This window comes from Apostichopus japonicus, chromosome 16 (genome assembly GCF_037975245.1).
Source record: "Apostichopus japonicus isolate 1M-3 chromosome 16, ASM3797524v1, whole genome shotgun sequence".
NCBI classification, from domain to species: domain Eukaryota; kingdom Metazoa; phylum Echinodermata; class Holothuroidea; order Aspidochirotida; family Stichopodidae; genus Apostichopus; species Apostichopus japonicus.
In genome coordinates this window covers 1,050,948-1,072,036 of record NC_092576.1, presented here as the reverse complement: position 1 = coordinate 1,072,036, position 21,089 = coordinate 1,050,948, and the positions used below count along the sequence as shown (strand labels likewise).

At 37.3% G+C, this 21,089-nt stretch overlaps 1 protein-coding gene and 1 long non-coding RNA gene across 26 annotated transcripts in view; one reads left to right on the top strand and one right to left on the bottom strand.

The window, feature by feature from the left end:
* LOC139983324 (uncharacterized) overlaps window positions 1–18,549 on the bottom strand; it is a 160,919-nt gene extending 142,370 nt beyond the window's left edge. For 7 of the 25 annotated variants that reach the window (XM_071996795.1, XM_071996805.1, XM_071996806.1 and 4 more), the window contains exon 1: window positions 5,167–5,547. The gene's annotated coding sequence lies outside the window, so the exon portion shown is untranslated. The other 18 variants (XM_071996792.1, XM_071996797.1, XM_071996798.1 and 15 more) reach the window with 9 other exon arrangements.
* A 112-nt stretch (window positions 18,550–18,661) lies between these two features.
* LOC139983362 (uncharacterized) lies at window positions 18,662–20,847 on the top strand. Its single transcript, XR_011798630.1, has 3 exons — window positions 18,662–18,955; window positions 19,485–19,547; window positions 20,113–20,847. It is a non-coding gene; the product is annotated as an uncharacterized lncRNA (long non-coding RNA).
* The last annotated feature ends 242 nt before the right edge of the window (window positions 20,848–21,089 follow it).

Sequence of the window (21,089 nt, the reverse complement as noted above, 5' to 3'; positions counted from 1 at the left end):
CAAGTGGCGATCCTTTGGAGGTAGCGCGGCCGAGCACTAGTAGTACTAGTATTAGCTGTACTACACTGCAGTCGCAATAGACGAAGAGATTTTGCTGTGTCATCTAAATTAACACCCCCTTCATTGCTCCATTGTATACTAATAAGCTATGAGGTTAGCTTCAGAAGTGATGGGTTACATCTTCTTGTGAAAAACTCGGTGCCCCAATTTATTTCTGGAATATGCTGGATCAGTTAGTTATAGCAATAATTTCTTATTCCTATTCCAGGAACACCATTTTTTATGTTGGGAGGGAGTGGGGGTATAGGGGATGGGTCAAAATAGGTAGGTAAAAATATTTTATTCCAAAGGGTGTTTAAATCTCAAAGCGATTTAGTTTAAAGTGACAGAGCCAAAAATCCACACAACGTAGTTCAAGTTTTAAATCATTGAAGAAAGTTTATTCAATATCAGTTCTAGACAGTCATTCTGGACAATCTGAACAAGCCTGTGACTAAACTAACATTAACAACAATCATTGTATTATATGACATAAAAGTAAAACTGTACTTTCCATAGACATTATCATTCTTAAATTACACTAATGTAATTTGTGACATCAAAGGAGGTTTAAAGAAAAACAACTTACATGATTTTTTTTTGCTTTAAGCCTACAAAGCAGTTGCATGTCCATCGCTATCAATCGTTGTTGTGACAAATTAATTAGAATAATCCAGAAGCAAATACAATAAAGGGTAATTTAAACCAAGAAACATTGCACGACGCAACTCACATGCAAAAATGTTACCCACGCACTACGACACGTACAACACTGTCGGGCAACGTGAAACACAGCATCACACGCATTAAAACAATCGAAGACCATTAACAGGGTGTACTGCTGAGTTTCTGAAGAAAGATTGTAAAACAAACCAACTGCTGCTGAAGAAACAAAGTATAAACATTCAAGAGTTCTGCTGCCTCCATTGGTCTTTATTATGACTTTTCTGTCAAATATCATTGGTGATACGGATAGTTTGGCTTCCAGATTAAAGGTACGAAGCAAACATGTCTGGGAGGTAAATGCTCCTAAAACGGTCACGGTCACGCCAATACTTGTGTCCAAATGCTTCAACACATGCCTTTTCTTTCATTGTTGATGTTGGGTCTGGAAAATAACCATTTCATCCTGAATTAAAAGTCTTGAATTTCAATATATCAACATGCACTGAGGGAACCCTGACGGATTGATAATCCAACACAATCGTAGAATAGAAAAGGTGTTTCTGGAGGAATTTCTCAACCAAGGCTTCCTATACAATGAGTTTTCTCCTGGCAACTTGAATCCAGTGTAATGACCATTGGCTGGAAACTCACTTCTGATCCTTTGGACTGCACATGATGGTAGCACAACCCTAACGTGTCTTGCTAGGAATCCCCAGTACCATTGAACCTGTTGACAGTAGGCTATGTATCTGTACTGCCTGGGGAAAAAAATTATGAAAGTTCAAAATGTATTGATGTTGGCCCATGATGTCCACAATAACAAGCAGGCATACAATGTACAGTTATGGTTACATTTGTTGTGAATTTACACCTTCCATGTATCATGAAACATTCTTTTGTTTCAGAAAATTGATTTGCAAAAATCCAGGCCAAAGTACTAGCCTAGTAATAATGAGTATGAAATAACACGTATGCCTACCTAGCATGGCTGCATAATGCAACTTACATCCCCGCGCCAAACTTTCAGTATGCAAGCAACCCGACTACTACTATAAAGTATATGTAATGGCCAACACACTGTACATATGGGTTGTAAGTTACCGTAACACAACGCACAATACGGTTTAGGGGGTTCCGCGAATTCCAACAACACATGCACAAAATGGACTGGATTTTGTTTTTAAATGCTTCGTTAATAAATTCTTACCACGTTGTGTGTTCCTTGCAATCGTTTCGAACGGGTTTCTTCTTCGATATGTTGTGGAGCTTCAATTTCGGCTCGTTTAACAGGCTCGAACTGATACGGTTCTAACACCTCAGGTCCACCCTCAACGTTCGGTTCAATATTGGCATGATCATCGCCTTCACTCTCTGCTTCGAATATGAGAAAGGGCACTCTAATTATAGCCCAATTTCACTGCCTGGTGAAGAACCACTATCACTTTGAACTTCGGTTGCCGCAATTGGTTCTGGATCCACCATTTCACAGGAAATTTTGATTTGATATCGCACTTGTGATCGGTGTTTTGTTTAGTAACTACTAGTGGTATGTGTACTTGTCTAATGTGTACGTGAATGGTATGTTCGGAGGATCGTAAACAGCGACAACAAGCGTGTTCATAACATGACGTCACATGACGTCATGCGAATCGGAAAATTTTCGAGTAAACAAAGTTTCAAACGCCGAAGAGAGTAAATTCATTCTCAAGTCTTCTTCTCCCCAAAAATATAGGACTTTGACATTTTCGTGTCATGGCCACTTTAAAATATTTATTATACCTTGTTGAACATATACCATATTACTGTATAGGGTTAATGGGCCACCCAATCTTAGTTTTGCAAATTAGTATTAGGCCACATCCCCTCATTAATATACATAATCAATATACCAAATATTATCATTTACCTGTCATCAGCCAACAACTGCAATATCTCAATGCAGTTACACCAATTGCTGGCACTAACTATATTTTTGAAGCATTAACTTTGAAATTGTGGCCTCATTAGTATTCATGATGAGTACCAACACAATAGGGTTTTTAACTCCCTATAACATGTACATATTATCACCAAACAACATCACACCAAGATACAGTACAATGGGACTTGTCATTATTTGAAATTGTCATGTTTGACCCTGTGACCAAGCAGCAAGAACAACAGGTCACTTATACCCATTAGATTGTGTCTACATAGTGAATTATCAAAGGTAGGTGTCACATATGCATAAACACAAACATCAACTTGGGCCTTATTGAATGCTTAGGTTCGTGTACTTTCTGCAAGGAACAAAAGATGCACAATTGACTTTCCAGTCCACCGCAACATTATTTCAACCTGGACCTACAGAAACAACCACATGCAATTGCATCAATATTTGCCACATGATGTAAGACAATGAAGATAATATGGTTGGGTTTTTATTTTACACTTTGCATATTTGTTGAAACTGTGAATATTGTAACAACAAACACATTAAGGAAGCAACTTGAAGTAATTGCAGGCTACAATTTTCTCGAATATTGATGCATGTACTATATCCCAAGTGCCCACTTAGGAGAATCCAACCCGCAGATGCAGAAAGAGTCCTGAAAATGAAAGAAAATACAATAAATGTTAACAGAACGTTGGATAATAGGAGACAATATATAAAGTCACATGACGAATGACTTCACATTGCTTTTAAATGCAACAGGCAGAGATTACTTGCAACAAGCCCATATTACATAACATTGTAGTGGAACTTGTAAATGCATTTTCTCTCTGAAAATGACAGAGACATACAGCAGTACAAGGTGAAGAACTTCGAAACAAAGTGAAATGGGCACATGCACAACCAAAAAAAAATAACTGCAATATGAATTCACACACAAAAGAATACTACCAAAATGCGTTGCGAACACTGTAGGAAAATTCAGTGCAGACTTATCCTTTGCCTTATCCTTTGTACAAAGTAGAGAACCAATGTTCACTTGTCACTGATACTCGACCAACCTGTAATGTAGCCTACAGTGACTTGATCCAGAATTAGCCGGTGAGCCTATGTATCTAGGTACACCGGATAAAACTTACTTAGTACTAACCAGAGCCGACCAAGGCAGTATCTTTTTTAATATAAGCTTATTTAATTTTCAAGTACTATTATATGTACTGGGCATGAAGGTATTGTCAGTGCTGACAACCACCAGTGGGAGAAGTCAGTAGTAAACTAATAATACCAGCATAGGTCTAGTATTGTGTAGTTGTACTGTAGGGTCCTACTGCTCAGTCACTACAGTACTAGCACTACCCTACTTTGAACAGCTCAAGTCCTCCAAAATTCAAGGAAACGACATTGTATTCGTAAACAATGTCTAACATCATAATTCATAAACGCACGGTCCCGTAATATTAATACACTGCACTGTAGAATATTTAAAACTATAACCCTAGGCTACACACTATGGTAATGTGCATACACATGTACATTTGCACTTAACCACGATAGGATACGTTGATGCCGGTGATCAAGAGCAACCTTACTAAAGTCACTTTAATTCAACCCAGAATACTGGAACAACTCCGAATTGAGCCCCAAATCATTTTTTAATTTGTTTTTTACCATCGACCGGACGATGGAGGTAGTACCTTCTTGAAAACGGAAAATGTGCAATTCGAAAGATGAAAGGTTTTTACTTACGTTTCGTTTATATTTTTCAAGCCGAGGCAAAGAAATTTCCGAATTTCATCCACATCGTGAGTCCGACATAGTCGCAAACAGATAATTAATGAATATTCAACTTCTTTTCTTCAAAGTTTTGCTTCAAGCAATTCGATTGCTGCTTTATGAATATGTATTAAAACGGATTTTCAGACGATATCCATGCTGCAGTGTACTGAAATATAGTGATGGGCTAAGCTCCCACAATGCATTTCACCGCTTTTGCGAAGTGTTTAATGATCGCGAAATAACGGTCAAAAGTCGCAGTCTGATTTCTGACTGGTGTTCCAATCAAAAATAAAATTTGGGAATTTTTCAAAAGATGTCGAACTACAACATGCTCCAAAATCTGGTGATTTGATATGGAATGACCATGTATTACCTGTCCAACATTTGTAAAAAAGTAATTAGGCCTAGACCTAACATGTTAAACATATTCCGAAACTAGGTCAAGCAAGTTCCTGTTCTTTTGCCTAAGTCTCCATTACTGCCATAGAATAATGAGTGGTAAGCTAGGCCTAACTTCGAATGCTATTTTCATTACCTTGCGAGGCTTGCGTAGGCGAAATGTTACAGCTGGCTACAGTGTAGGGTATAGTATAGGATAGGGCTATTCCTATGCGAATGCTAATCGGGGTGTATCTATAGGCCTACAGTCTACCATGCGTTTATCGTAGAATGACTCGAATCACGCGTGCACCCTTCAAGGATAGGGTTATAACCCCGTGACAGTTGGACATGAAAATAATTTAATAGCTTACCAAGGACGTGCAATCCAGACAAACAGAAACACACGTGGAACTGAAACTTACGTCCAAATCAGTTCATATACGAAGTGTTATAAGCACATGAACAGGTTACTTCCGCATAAGCTCATGTACAGTTTCAGGAAGTTGGAAAGTCCCTCGTTAAGGAGGTGGGACTTATATAAGTAAGCAAACGTTTCTAATGCGCATGATTTAGATAAATCTCTAGCTGGAGCTCTGGCTGACATGGTGGCAGCCACTGTCATATTATGTGTTCCGGAAGACGTCAATTTAATGAAGGAAGAGTCATTCATGATTCTTGAATGTATATATTTCACGTAACGTAAATAACCATAAACAATGATGTGTAGGGTATATCCGTAAGGAGTAGCAGCAAGCATGGAGAGTGATAGTACTGTAGCGTAGCCTACATGAGTTTTTATACTTACATATATACATGAGATTATAACATGGGATGTAATTGGCTAACCAGCATCTTATCTGATTGGCCTATAATATAACAGTATGATTGGTTACATGACAATAAGACTTATGACGTCACATCACAGTCCACCTCCGCTACTGGCTTCATATTGTAACGATATTTATTTGTTATACACAGCGCAAAGTTATGTGTCATGATTGATAGAGTTATGAACTCATCGATTCCTATTCGCCTCCGACCTCCTGTTTCCAACGGCGCTGGTATTGTCATTATGAGAGAATAGTTTCGGGTATTTTGCTCATAAACAATGGGAATTTTGTAGTCTTTGTGTTCGGAGGAACTTATGAAGATATGCATTTAAAAGTGATGGGGTTTCTCAAGGTTGAGCTGCAAATGCTCGAAATTACGGTAATTGCAATATTCTCACTTTTGATAGGATTTGAAAATGAAATAATAAAAAATATTGACAAACATCCAAATACATATATTTTGGTTTCAACAGATTCCTTTATCACAGGAAATTTCACGAATAACTAATTATCCAACAGAAAGTTTTAGTTCGTTGTCCATTATAGTACACATTAGTATGGAACGCGAAAAGGACCACAACATATGATAATCTAATTTTATACGTTCAGGTAGGCTACTAAAAAACTTACGATCATGTACCAAAAATATACGATGATGTACTCAAATTTAAGATGAACATCAAAACATGCGATGATGTACTAAAAACGATGTACATCAAAACATATACGATCGTGTACTGAACAATTGTGATGATGATGAATAAGCGTATGTTACCAAAAATGTGACGTACGAATATCCATCTTTGTCGTTTGAATACGCGTAAGAATATCAATATTTAAGTGTCTGTTGGGGCGGTGCTTACATTGGATGAATACACGGGGTCGCTATTATTTTGCTCCGTGGTACTAAGGTTAGTCTCGACGTACGTAGTCATATATACTTTCGTCGAAATAATAATACATGTAACGATAGGGTTAGCCTATACTAAATTAGTGTATATATATATATATATATAGGCCTACCTTACTTAGCCTACGCGGGATATTTAAAATAAAACAATTTACTACTACTTGCTATAAGAAACGGATTCCCAAGATGCTACAGAAAAACGAATAGAGGAGTTGTTAAAGTGGGCTTTACTAATGAGGAAATGGCAGATATGCTCGATATAGGCGTAACAACTTTGAAACGCATTAGGTCATCCTTGGGAATTAGGAAGAAGGATGTTACTTCAGTTGTAACTGGTGAGCATAGTATAACTAGCCTAGGGCGCGTAACGGCCTAAGCTAACGCCTACGTACAGTACAGAGTTTACTTAACAACACGTTAGGAGCCTACTACTAGTAGTAGCAATCTGCATGACGTCATTTTTTATTTATTTTTTTGTTACAACTAGAGGCATTTATACCAAGTAGGACATTTTTGGCATTTGATGAACTATACTTTTATTTGAGCGATTTAAAGACTAAACTACCGCCTTAAGCCTACATAGTTTTAATTATTATTAGCCCTTTTCTCTCAGTCTCACTCTGAATGATTCTGCCAGAAATATATAGTACTGATGAGCGCGATTGATGAATATGGCACAGTTGGCACCAATGGACCTTAATAGAGAATAAAGTGACCTGGGCCATGAAATTATTTGTGCAGGAGAGATATGGGTCTTTGAGTTTGAGCCTAGCCTAGGGCTAAGCTAGCAGTAGTACTCTATGTGCAGTATTATTACTCACCTTAAATGAATAATGTAGTATGATACGGTACCCGTTGATTATAAAGTACTGTACCTCGAGGAATATCAAAGTTGATACCGAAGTCCCCGCCCCTAATGGTTCTTAATGAGTTTACACTGAATATTCATACTCGTATGCATACGCCATATATGAATATACATACGCGTATGCAGACGCCACTTTTTTTTAACATAACATTATTAGTACATGATCGTATTTGTTTTGATGTACATCGTACGTTTGTAGTCATCATCATCTGTCTTCTTCTCGCCTAGAGGCAAATAAGGCCTCCACAGAGCGTCTCCATTTATCTTGGTCGGCAGCTGCGTTTCTGGCCTCATTCCAGGATCGCCAACCAGCCCCCTCTCTCTCTTTGTCTACTGTCCTGCGCCATGTTGTTTTTGGTCGCCCTCTCTTTCTCCTGCCCTCTGGTGCCCAAGTCATGCTGATGTTGCTGTCGTTGTTAGGGTTTTGGCGCAATATATGCCCAATGAATTTCCATCTTCTTTTCTTAATTTCGATGCTTAGTGGTCCCATTTATGCTCTCTTTAGCAGTTCCTTTGTCCTGACCCGTTCTTGCCATCTTATCCCTAGCACTCTCCTGAGGCATTTGTTATGAAAAATATCGCTTTTCTTTTCATCCCCCTTGTTCATTTCCAGGTCATTTTTCCAGGTCTCGCATCCATATAGTAGGACCGATAGTACCAGTGTTTTGTATAGCCTTATTTTTGTTTTCTACAGATGCCTTTGGAGACCCAAATCTTTTGTAGACGTTTGTAGTACATGCATGATCGGATATGTTTAGAACATGATCGTATACTTTTAGTACATGATCGTATTTGTTTGGTACATGAACGTACATTTTTAGTACATGATCGTGCATTTATAGTACATGATCGTAAGTTTTTAGTACATGATCGTACAAAATTAGATCATCAGTAACATCATCATATGTGGTGGTCCTTTTCTCACGATTTGTCGTGCACGACAGACGTGCGCGACGAAATCGTGGCGTGTGAATGGACCTTTCGCAGAAACTGAATCGTGAGCAACTTGAAGCGCAAAGTAGAGCATATTACAAGACGCCCGGAATCGCAGCGAGTAAATGAGTTTTCCTGAGTCGCGCACGATTTATCACGCACAGTTAGAAAGTTGTTCCATTTGAATAACTTGTCATTTACACGACACGACAGTCGTATGCAATAAATATGTGTGACATGGAGGCTGTAGCATCATCGCAATTCGTGCTTCTTCTGATGAAAAGACGAAGGCCACGGCGCAGAAAGAAGAGGGTCGTATTAATGGCCAAGGCCATGGCTCCTTCAGAAAGAGACTTTCCAAACTTGTTAACGGAATTGACAGCAGAAGAAAATTGCATAATTTTTGCAAGATGAATAATGCGGATATTTCACGGTGTTATCAAAATACGGCCGGCAAAGCAAGATGCCGTAGGCGTAATGAGGCTGTCGATTCTTCTGATTTTGACAATAGACCTAGCTATGATCATCCTTGCGGGGTGGGGGGGGGGGAATCCAACAGGAAAAATCATTTTGTTTGTATTTGTATCAAGTGTTCTAAAGGCTACAAAATAAAAGGAATGATATCCCTGCAACCGCGCCTGAGGCATGGGTATTGTGACCGCAATCAAACCCTTCGACGAGAAAGATCATATATTAAAATGTGATACAATGTTATCCTTTAGGTGGCCTTGCCCTTGCCTACATAAGTCAATACCAGATTTATTTAGCCTGTTTGGTATGGGGAACCTTTTTTCTTCCGAACCAAGTTCAGCTGCATTTGGGCTAATGAATAAGAATGTATCGGTTGCTTTATCTGTGGGCCAAGAGTATACATTACATTTGTACTTGAAAACAACACTGACCGCCTCACCTGTTCAAGCTGCTGTATATAGGCTACTACAATGGACGAACAGGAAGCCAAACATGTAAAATTGAAATAATTAAGAACCTTGTTTCAAATTTGGTAGTTTGCCTTCGAATTTGAATGGAGATTCAGTCTGAAAGGAAGAAAGATATTATATCAAGTAATGCCAAGCAAATCAGGAGGATAATTGAAACGTATGGCCATGAGAAAGATGGTCGGAACAGAATAATTTAAAAGAATCTGTATGGTCTGCATGGTCTATATTATCTTTTTACTGTACAGTTTTCCCTATATTTTCGTTTCTAACATATTTCACTATTTGAAGAACCAACGGAACATAACATACATGACCATTCTAGCTGTGGCATGCACAAAATAATTAAGTTAAGAACAGTAACATAACTTCAAACTGTCTTCTTATTTAAGTTTAAAACTTGAGATATACTGAGTTAATTTCTTATCCCCGTTTATATGAAAGACCGAAAAATAAATACATCAGTGAACTTTTTTAAGAAAACCAAGTGTAAGTTCTAGAAAATTGTCAATAGTGTGAGATAATATCGAAATACAATTAGGAGATAAAAAGTCAGTTTCAATATAATACGAATAATATGAATGAATAAAATAAATAGATAAATAAATGAATACAAGAATGGTAACATATGGTACCATACTATTGCACACATGATCCGGTTTGGACCTATATGTAAAATTCTGTCGAAAACAAAAATAATAGGCCTACTTGGTCACGTAGTGGGTGTTACGACTTAACAATGGTTGTCTAGTTAGGCATAGGCTCACATGATCACAGTGTTGTAAAAGAAAATCATGTGATTCGTACAGAAACGGTGCTTTATAATTGAGAACAAGTAATTTCTACATAATTTAACGCACCTGATGCTGATTCGATTTTAATTTCAAATGCTATGTCATGTTAATAACAACTATTATACCGATATGTTAGGTTGAAACGGGGAGGGGGGGGGGGTGCATACACCTCTGCGTGGTTCTGCACATATAAAAGTCAGTGATTCAGAACTATGCAACAATTGTCCTTTGTTACCGGTGCACCGTAACAGGTCCGCCCCAAAATGTGCTAGAGAGTCAAATACGTGTAACTGATGCAAATTCCGAAAAGGATTTTACTGGTTATCTTCCAAGAATTTTGACGAAGTCTGAAATAAGTGGAAGGCTGGGAACATTCAGGAAAAGTGAACGATCAGAAATGATTACTGGGGGGGGGGGGGTTGGTTAACAATTTTATGAAGGTGATGCTAATTAATACCTTCAAATTGACAGCGTTCACTCTCTAGCAGAATACAGCATGCTAAAATTAGTCACAGGTAGTGTCTTTGCAACAGCTGAACATAGACATTTGAAGCCGAAAGCTAGACCACTGATGTAAATACGGAGCAGGCAGAAACCATACAAACTACTGAGTGTCAACTTGACGTGCTCTATACTTTTGCAATGAACTCTGGTTCTTCTAGAATTATTCCACTGAGTTATGTTATGACGGCATAGCTGTGACCGCCCCGGTGAAACTCAGCTTAGTGGTATACATTTTTCATATTTTACCGCAATATTCATTTACAAAAAGTGATGTTTTTTGTCGAACAGCAGATGGAACGCACGTACTCTTCATATATGACTGTTATCAATATACATATTCACATATAGCATCAGACGATACGATTCGCTGTCCTTAGCAACACAAGTCTCTTTCACGGAGCCTGTTTCCTTTAGTTGTTACAGTAAATGTTGCTATATTTTATTTCATTTGCCTACAAGATTTTTGAAGTATTGGCCATTACTATCTTCAAGTGATCAGTAATGCTCTTGCACTAATACATTCATTTGACTTTCACCAGAACCAATCGGGTTCTTGTACACAACCAAAGGTAACTTAGGTTACCAGGATTTTAAATTTTGTGCCCGCGGGACGCAATGTCTTAAAAATATTTGTATCTGCTCAGAAAAACTTGCGTCCCTACAGTCCTCAATGAAAACATGCACTTAAATATAGCTCTACGGGACTGCACCATACTTACTGTAGTTATAATGAACCCTGACAAAACATTGGCTTGTGCGCAATGGAAGACTATAGTGATATTTCTTTAATGTGCACGAAAAAAATCATATGATGAAAGCTGTAACCTAACTCTTAAAATAACGTCCTAACGTTTTCTACTGGCAACTGTTAAAGTACGTCGCCCCACCGGAATCCTCGCAGCCGGTATTTTACCGTTAAATTAAAACTTTATTTTTTACAGTATAGCTTAGACCAGGTCTAGACTACCACTGTGTCAGTGTCGTGGTTTTCTCTTTTGTAATAACTGTATGACAAATGTCGGGAGTACCCGTGACATAGACAATGTTAGTGTAGTGAGGTGAAGTTTTGAATATTCAGAGCTTGGTACTACTTCTATATCCTCAAGGGGGTATCACTATTGACCAATTGCTGGACACCCTCTTCACCCTACATAATAGTATCGTACTGCAGTTAATGTAGTAACGGCATGGTATACATGTACATTACTCCGTCAGCTTGTAGGTAGTGATGCGAACTGAATCACTCCGCTGAATGGTAGGCACGCTAGCGTGGTGCATCCCAGCCATTCCGAGCGTGGGTTTCCAAATAAACAAACAAAGTAAAGTGAAAATATCGTAACAGAAGTCAAAGAGAAGGTTTTGCGTTTCGATATGAAATAAGATTTGTAAGATAAGATGTTTGGTTCTGTGTACTCCAACATTCAATGCTAGGCTGATGTCATCCGTTACTCTGGATCCGATACTTAAATGATCTTGTTGGGTTGAAGCTGTTTTTCCTCCCTTATTAAATAAAGAAGACGTTAACGTTAACATCAGAGTGTCGCCTTTATTGTTGTCACCGATCTTTACCGACGGGCTTACTCAGTACGTCCCTCTCCCGTTTGGCCGCGTCCCAACATTGGTAAGGGAATGATGAGTTGGTACGTATTTCAAACTTCGAGCCACTACTTTTCTCTCTGATGCTGCACCCTCTCCAAAAATTATATGACATTGAAATCTGCACGATAATATAGTGTAAAAGGCTGTGCTACAATCATGTTTGGTGGGGATGCATTTGGATAAGGACAATGAGTGCCAGAAGACAATGTTTACACATAACACTAAATACACACTGTGCATGTACACCCAGTACATGTATGTATGTACTGTACACACTGTACATGTATGTACTGTTTGATATTCATTTTATAGTAAAGTCTTTTAATTAAATGAATTAAACCAGAAACAGACAGGTACATTGCAAATAGTTTTTGTTTATATGAAATTAAAAACTGCACAGTATTAAATTGAAGGTCCTTGAAATACAATACCCAGGCTCAAAACATGTGGAACATCAAAACAGGCAAAACGTTGTTTTTGTAAAAATCGCAAATTTTGTGGATTTTTTTTTCAAAATTAGGCAAAACACCCTCCTGAAATTTTTTGTACAAACAGGGTGGTACTACATCTCTCCCAGAAAAAAATATCAGATTTTTTCAACATGACGCGTTTAGAGTTATTGGCTGTCAAAGACGACCTCTTTTGTACATCGGAGCAACTTAACAACTTCATAAATTAATATTGAGAAAAGCTAGAACCCTGAAATTTGTTAAGGTGTTAGAACTTTATACTTATAATTAAAGTATGAAACTCTGACAGCTCTAACATGGTTACTTTGGTAAAAAACTTGGCATCAAAACCTCTTCCTCAAGATGAATCGCAGCATGAAATAGCAACTTTAGAGTTGCACAACTTGCAAATATATTATAGGAAAGAATTGTCATCATTATTTTGTATTTTTTGTACTAGAAATAATAACCTCTAAAAGAATAAAGTACCCTAAAGGAATGGTTAAGGAGCAATTCATCACTAATTTTTGAGTGAAAAGTACAAAAATCGAACTTATTTTGACACTTTGAAGTTGACGTAACTCCACAAGAAAATATGTTTGTAGCCTAATTTTTTTTATTAAATTCCTGTTCTATGGGATAGACTCTATATGCATCTGTAATAGAAAGGTAGTAGGATGTTTAATTGCTGAGAAATGAGACCTCAAAAGCCACAAAAATGCCAAATGCCACGGTGGCGACAAATTGCGGAATTTCAAAGTGTGATAAGTCGGCCAATTGTGAAGTAGTGCAACTGAAATTTTCTGAATATGCTTATTTCATAGTGCAGTTGAGAAGCAGACCCAGGGTTCGCCGGAATTTATTAAGCTCTGGTGACGTCACACTTTTTAGGTCAAAAGTCGCAGCGACCGATCATGAATCGACTCAAAAAAGACTTAAAATACCGGAACAAACGCCAAATGTTCACAAACAGTTAGATAATTTCATTCCACACATAGAAACATCCGTTAATTATCATAGTCTGCTTGAAAACGGCCGAACACAATTCATTTCACATGTCTCCGATGATCGCGGGTGATGTCGGACCGCCATCTTTGAAATTTTAACAAGTTAGCATCATATATACAGCTCTAAATTTAACACAGCGTATGCGCTGGAATGAAACAACGCAGAAGCCAGTGTACATACTTCATCGATTTGAGCAGATGTAAAAGGTTTAGATAGGTTTTTGCTTGGATAAATCCATACCACAAATGAAAACATTCGTCAAATTTCAGTTTGCTAGAAAACAACCCGTCAAAATTCAGTCCACACGGCGCGAGTGATGTTAGACAACTATCACTGAATTTGTAACGAAGTTAGCATCATATCCAGCTCTACATTCAACACGTTTCCACGGTTCGTAGGGATACTCGTAAGCACTACGTAGCAGCCGATAATCAAACACCTGGTTCGTTTTCAATTGCACGTTTCAACGATGGTGTGTGCTGGGGATGTGGTGGGGGATCTCAGACAAGTGATGTGCTTAGCATACTACATCACACTCCTTATGAAAACTTGAGAATGCGATTCAAAGAGTGGCGTGTGGTTACTATAGCGAATTCATGTGCTTAGCCTAATCATAGTAACATTGCACTGCATATTCCTTAGCATCCCATGAGAGGTGAAGTCAAAGTATAGTGATTGGAACACCCCCCCCCCACAACACCCACAGGAGGTATCCGCTTGTAGCATAACTTGCATAGGGATGGATAAGTATGTGCAACTGCATATCTGTAACAACTCTCTTGCAAGGGACTGCATTTAAAGGTACAGAGGAGCAGAATAGCATGTTTGTCTTTAAGGAACTGTAAATATTAGTAGTCTTATGGACATGTGGTATGAGGTACAAGATCTGACACCTTTGACAAACAAAGAATCAAATAGAAAACCAATTGTAAAGGAATTTCTCTTTTATTGGAGGAAAATGTCTTTTACCTTAAAGACTGATTGCCTTAAAATAAATGTACAAAGAAACAAAAAAAGAGTTACTTTTGTCATAAATTAGAGAAAAGGTAAACAATACTCAGTAGTTTGTACTAAGCTGTTCATCTAATATATGAACACACTATACTTTTGATAGTTGCTCATTAGGAAACCTCTATTTTAAATTTATATGAAACACATAAACATACATGTTACCATTAGAGGTATGCTGTATTTGCCACAAATATGCTAGATATTAAAGTATGTTCACCTTTGGTCAAAATTCTTAAACTGTTTGTATAACAACCTTCGAGGGAATTTTCCTCACTGGGACATTCAGTCACCTTTTGTGTTCCTCAAAATGTCTGAGAACCATTTGGAGAGTAAAGACCTCAAGGAAAGTAATTTTTGAAAACTTCTAGCAATTATAGCGTGCTATAATTTGGGGCCTATACTGACTACCTTAAATATCATTCGAAACACTTCAAAGCAACACGAAAGATTCAGTGTAAAGACGCTTTTCCATAAATGTAAGTTAAAAGGTGAAATGAAAGAATTGGATGACTATGTCTTCCATGAACTGTTTTGGTATGGCCAAAGCAAAGGCTATATGTTTCATGCTCAATGAACAAACACTCATGAAAAAATAATTGTTTGGTAGGTTAATGTGAGTGAGATTGACAAAACTGACTTTAGCATTGTACTTCTGTTCTTAGCAAGCACATTAAGATGTTTATGAGGTGTCAGCAAATATGTAACGAGGAAATTCAGGGTGAAGTAACAGTGTAACAACCTGTGCGATAGCAAAACTTTCACAATTTCTCGACTTGCATTTCTTCAAGGACCAGCAAATTGATCTGACTTGGAAAAAATTGACTGGAAATGACTTAATTAGTAGTCTGTTGAAACAAGCTTTAATTAAAATATTTATTATACCTTGGTGAACATATGCCATATTACTGTATAGGGTTAATGGGCCACCCAATCTTAGTTTTGCAAATTAGTATTAGGACACATCCCCTCATTAATATACATAATCAATATACCAAATATTATCATTTACCTGTCATCAGCCAACAACCACAATGTCTCAATGCAGTTAGACCAATTGCTGGCACTAACTATATTTTTGAAGAATTAACTTTGAAATTGTGGCCTCATTAGTATTCGTGATGAGTACCAACACAATAGGGTTATTTACTCCCTATAACATGTACATATTATCACCAAACAACATCACAGTGATCACACCAAGATCCAGTACAATGGTACTTGTCATTATTTGAAATTTGTCATGTTTGACCCTGTGACCAAGTAGCAAGATCAACAGGTCACTTATACCCATTAGATTGTGGCTACATAGTGAATTATCGAAGGTAGATGTCACATATGCATGAACACAAACATCAACCTGGGCCTTATTGCATGCTTAGGTTCGTGTACTTTCTGCAAGGGACAAAAGATGCACAATTGATTTTCCAGTCCACCGCAACATTATTTCAAACTGGACCTACAAAAACAACCACATGCAATTCCATCAATATTTGCTACATGATGTAAGACAATGAAGATAATATGGTTGGGTTTTTATTTTACACTTTGCATATTTGTTGAAACTGTGAATATTGTAAAAACAAACACATTAAGGAAGCAACTTGAAGTAATTGCAGGCTACAATTTTCTCGAATATTGATACATGTACTATATCCCAAGTGCCCACATAGGAGAATCCAACCCGCAGATGCAGAAAGAGTCCTGAAAAAGAAAGAAAACAAAAATAAATGTTAACAGAACGTTGGATAATAGGAGACAATATATAAAGTCACATGACGAATGACTTCACATTGCTTTTAAATGCAACAGGCAGAGACTACTTGCAACAAGCCCATATTACATAACATTGTAGTGGAACTTGTAAATGCATTTTCTCTCTGAAAATGACAGAGACATACATACAGTACAGGGTGAAGAACTTCGAAACAAAGTGAAATAGGCACATGCACAACCAAAAAATAAATAAATAACTGCAATAAGAATTCACACACAAAAGAATACCACCAAAATGCATTGCGAACACTGAAGGAAAATTCAGTGCAGACTTATCCTTTGCCTTATCCTTTGGACAAAATTGAGAACCAATGTTCACTTGTCACTGATACTCGACCAACCTGCAATGTAGCCTACAGTGACTTTATCCAGAATTAACAGGTGAGCCTATGTATCTAGGTAAACCTGATTAAATCACACAAGGGTAAAACTACTTAGTACTAACCAGAGCCGACCAAGGCAGTATCTTTTTTAATATAAGCTTATTTAATTTTCAAGTACTATCATATGTACTGGACATGAAGGTATTGTCAGTGCTGACAACCACCAGTGGCAGAAGTCAGTAGTACACTAATAATACCAGCATAGGTCTAGTATTGTGTAGTTTTACTGTAGGGTCCTACTGCTCAGTCACTAGAGTACTAGCACTACCCTACTTTGAACAGCTCAAGTCCTCCAAAATTCAAGGAAACGACATTGTATTCGTAAACAATGTCTAACATCATAATTCATAAACACAATAATATTAATATACTGCACTGTAGAATACTTAAAACTATAACCCTAGGCTACACGCTATGGTAATGTGCATACACATGTACATTTGCACTTAACCACGATAGGATACGTTGATGCCGGTGATCAAGAGCAACCTTACAAAAGTCACTTTAATTCAAACCAGAATGCTGGAACAACTCCGAATTTAGCCCCAAATCATTGTTTAATTTGTTTTTTACCATCGACCGGACGATGGAGGTAGTATCTCCTTGAAAACGTTAAATGTGCAATTCGAAAGGTGAAAGGTTTTTACTCACGGCGTTTCGTTTTTATTTTTCAAGCCGAGGCAAAGAAATTTCCGAATTTCATCCACATCGTGAGTCCGACATAGTCGCAAACAGATATTTAAGGAATATTCAACTTCTTTTCTTCAAAGTTTTGCTTCAAGCAATTCGATTGCTGCTCTACGAATATGTATTAAAACGGATTTTTAGACGATATCCAAGCTGCAGTGTACTGAAATATAGTGAGCTAATATAGTGGGCTAAACTCCCACAATGCATTTCACCGGTTTTGCGAAGTGTTTAATGATTGCGAAATAACGGTCAAAAGTCGCAGTCTGATTTCTGACTGGTGTTCCAATCATACAATATATTTGGGAATTTTTCAAAAATTTCGAACTACAACATGCTCCAAAATCTGGTGATTTGATATGGAATGACCATGTATTACCTATCCAACATTTGTAAAAAAAAAGTAATTAGGCCTAGACCTAACATGTTAACATATTCCGAAACTAGGCCAAGCAAGATCTTGTTCTTTTGCCTAAGTCTCCATTACTGCCATAGAATAATGGGTGGTAAGCTAGGCCTAACTTCGAATGGTATTTTCATTACCTTGCTAGGCTTGCGTAGGCGTAATTTTACAGCTGGCTAGAGTGTAGGGTATAGTATAGGATAGGGCTATTCCTATGCGAATGCTAATCGGGGTGTGTCTATAGGCCTACAGCCTACTATGCGTGTATCGTAAAATGACTCGAATTAAGCGATGCACGCTTCCAGCGAAAGGGTTATCATCCCGTGACAGTTGGACATGATATAATTTAATAGCTTACCAAGGACGTGCAATCCAGACAAACAGAAACACACGTGGAACTGAAACTTACGTCCAAATCAGTTCATATACGTAGTGTTATAAGCACATGAACAGGTTACTTCCTCATATAGACCGTGGGTCGAAATCCAAAATCGTTTAAGTTCGTTGCAACAGAGAGAGGACTACCAACAAATGCCATTATAATTATGAAAATAATATGAAATCACCATTATCGATTGTTCCTAGTTGTCTAACGTGCACATTTTTGCAGTTGTTATTAATAACCGTTACCATTTTAATCAAATTTGGAGAGAGTTTATAAGGCGAAAATACAGCGTATGATGTCACGAGTAACCAATCACAATCGCTCTACAGGCTTGCGCAATACTTTTCAACACCTGGCAACATTTGAACATGGCGTCAACTAGTAATAAGGCGGACCTGCAGAACGAAAATGAAATTAGAATGCATTATCCATGTTTCAAAGACAGCCTCAGGGAAAGTGACTGCATTAACCAATATCTTCAAAGCTAAAGTAATCAGATGTGCTAAGGAATGGAGGGTTGAGGTGGAGAATTAAGGGATTTTGCCAATACTATTTCTTTCTGAAAATGCAGACCTCAACTTGACGTTGGACTCAACAAGGTGCCGGTATCATCGGCAATGTTATATGAAGTTTACCGACGTATCCAAAATCTCCAGGACTATATCTAAACTTACACAATCAGTTGGTGAGTTGTATTAAAGTATTCTTGAAATATTACTTTGAAAATGAATGAAATATTCGACTGGAAACTGCGTCATTCGAGTTCGTACCGTTACAGTAACCACAGTCGTTCTCAACTAGCCTAGGCCTACGCTGTAAAAAATGTACACAGCTCTAGCTAATTTCTAACGTTGACTAAACTGTTATTCAAAGTCCAGGCTATGCTGAAACAAAAAGGTTGGCTGGGTGTACGTTCTGTGTACAATTTGTCACAGGAACGAAGTGGGTTGCTGGTGCTGGTAAAACTTTGCAATGAATTCAAAGTTTTTTCCCCTTGGTATGGTCTTTGAAATATGCTGTATTTCTTGTTGAAGATGCCTTGTTTATATATATTTTGAACTAATACAAGTTTAACCAACTGAACAGTTACAACCCTTTTCTTGGATACAGGCCTTGAAGTAATCGTAATCACAAAGTAAATATATTATCGTCATCCTAGGCTTAATACAACAAAACTGTTGTTAAAATCTCTTTCTTTATTTTCTGTCTTGCAGAGGATTTACCAGCTCAAACTGATACTGCAGATTTTGGAGACTTCTCACACAATGATCAATCAGGTAAGATTTCCATCTGTTGCCTTCAAATAAAGTGCAATTATGTACGTGTTGGAATATAGGCCTATATGGAAACTTATGATACTGTAATGATGCAAAACGTTGCTCTTTTAACATACATAAGTGCTTGTAGTCCCTTTCTATTTGTGAACATATCTTTGAAAAAACGACACATGGTTCGGTAAGTAAAACAGACATGCATACCGTCTTGCTACTTAAATGTATTTCAATGTAAATTCAGGTACATGTTCTGTTTAAACGTAAATAAGGGAGGGGAAGAGGGGAGGAAATAATTTGAATTGTAAAGTAAAAAATTAATATAGAATAATCATTTTGCAAAACTCATGGTATGCAGCATAAGTTAGCATATTTTATTTCAGCTTTATCAGGCACTGTTTTTATTAATGTGGAAATTTATTGTAAAGTTGCATATCTCTTTTTAAACTATCTATCAGCTATGCAACATTGAAGTAATTGAAAGCAACATAATTACTTGAGGTGAAGTAAAGTAGCCCATTAGTGTATCACAAATACATTTTAAATAAATCTTCATCTGCTCTGTCAACAGAATCAATGAATCAAGGACCTGCCCCAAAGCTGCTGCGATCCATCCACACACTACACAGTGGCCACATTCTGCCTCCAGTAGTTATATTATTCAAGACCTTCAAATTTGCAATTCTGCATGAGAGACGACATGATGGAAAGTTGCTATGTCTAAATTCCTGCAAATTTTCATGAATATTTACAATGTACTTCATAGGTCCTGTTCTATGAAAATGTATACATACTGTAGCTACTAGATATATATAGTAAATGTTTTCAATTGTTACTTCAGTTTAACAATATTGGTAAAAAGAAATTTATGCACTGGTGATTGTGTGTGCCTGTGATGTCTTGGATTGTACACATAATATTTTATTACAGTATATTTTAGTATTTAAGTACATTTTCAAACTTGCATGTAGGCACACCTATTAAATCTCTTTCGGTCAAAAGTGTTGTTAGCTTTGAAAATCTTGTTTTCCAAGGAATCTCCAACTCAGTTGACTCTCTGAATGATTATATAAAAATAATTATCATTTTACCACATAATGTACTCACTCAGTGCATGTTGCTTGTCTTTTTGAAAAAGTGTAACAATTACTAGAATACTGTCACTGTTCATATATGCCGTTGACCAAATATGCTAAATGCTTGTTTTTAGTTACACTTCTCCATTCATAAGGTATTGGCTCTTATAAAGTAACTGTAAAAAGAAAAGAAAATATTATAAAAAAGATCTTTTGCGATAATAATATAATTCAGAACTGAAACTAACACGCCTTTCTCGCCTTCTTTTCATAACACTTTATGGTTTACATTGGAGCCTCACTCTCATATGCTTTCCTCATTTATAAACTAGATTTACACATATCCCCTCCTTTCACCACCTCACCCTTCCCCACACATTCCCAAACCCTTAACTTTGCCTCAATATTTTCAATTCAAGATGGGCTTCAATCTCTGAAATTTTGGAGAGGGGTAGGATTTTAAGCACCATTT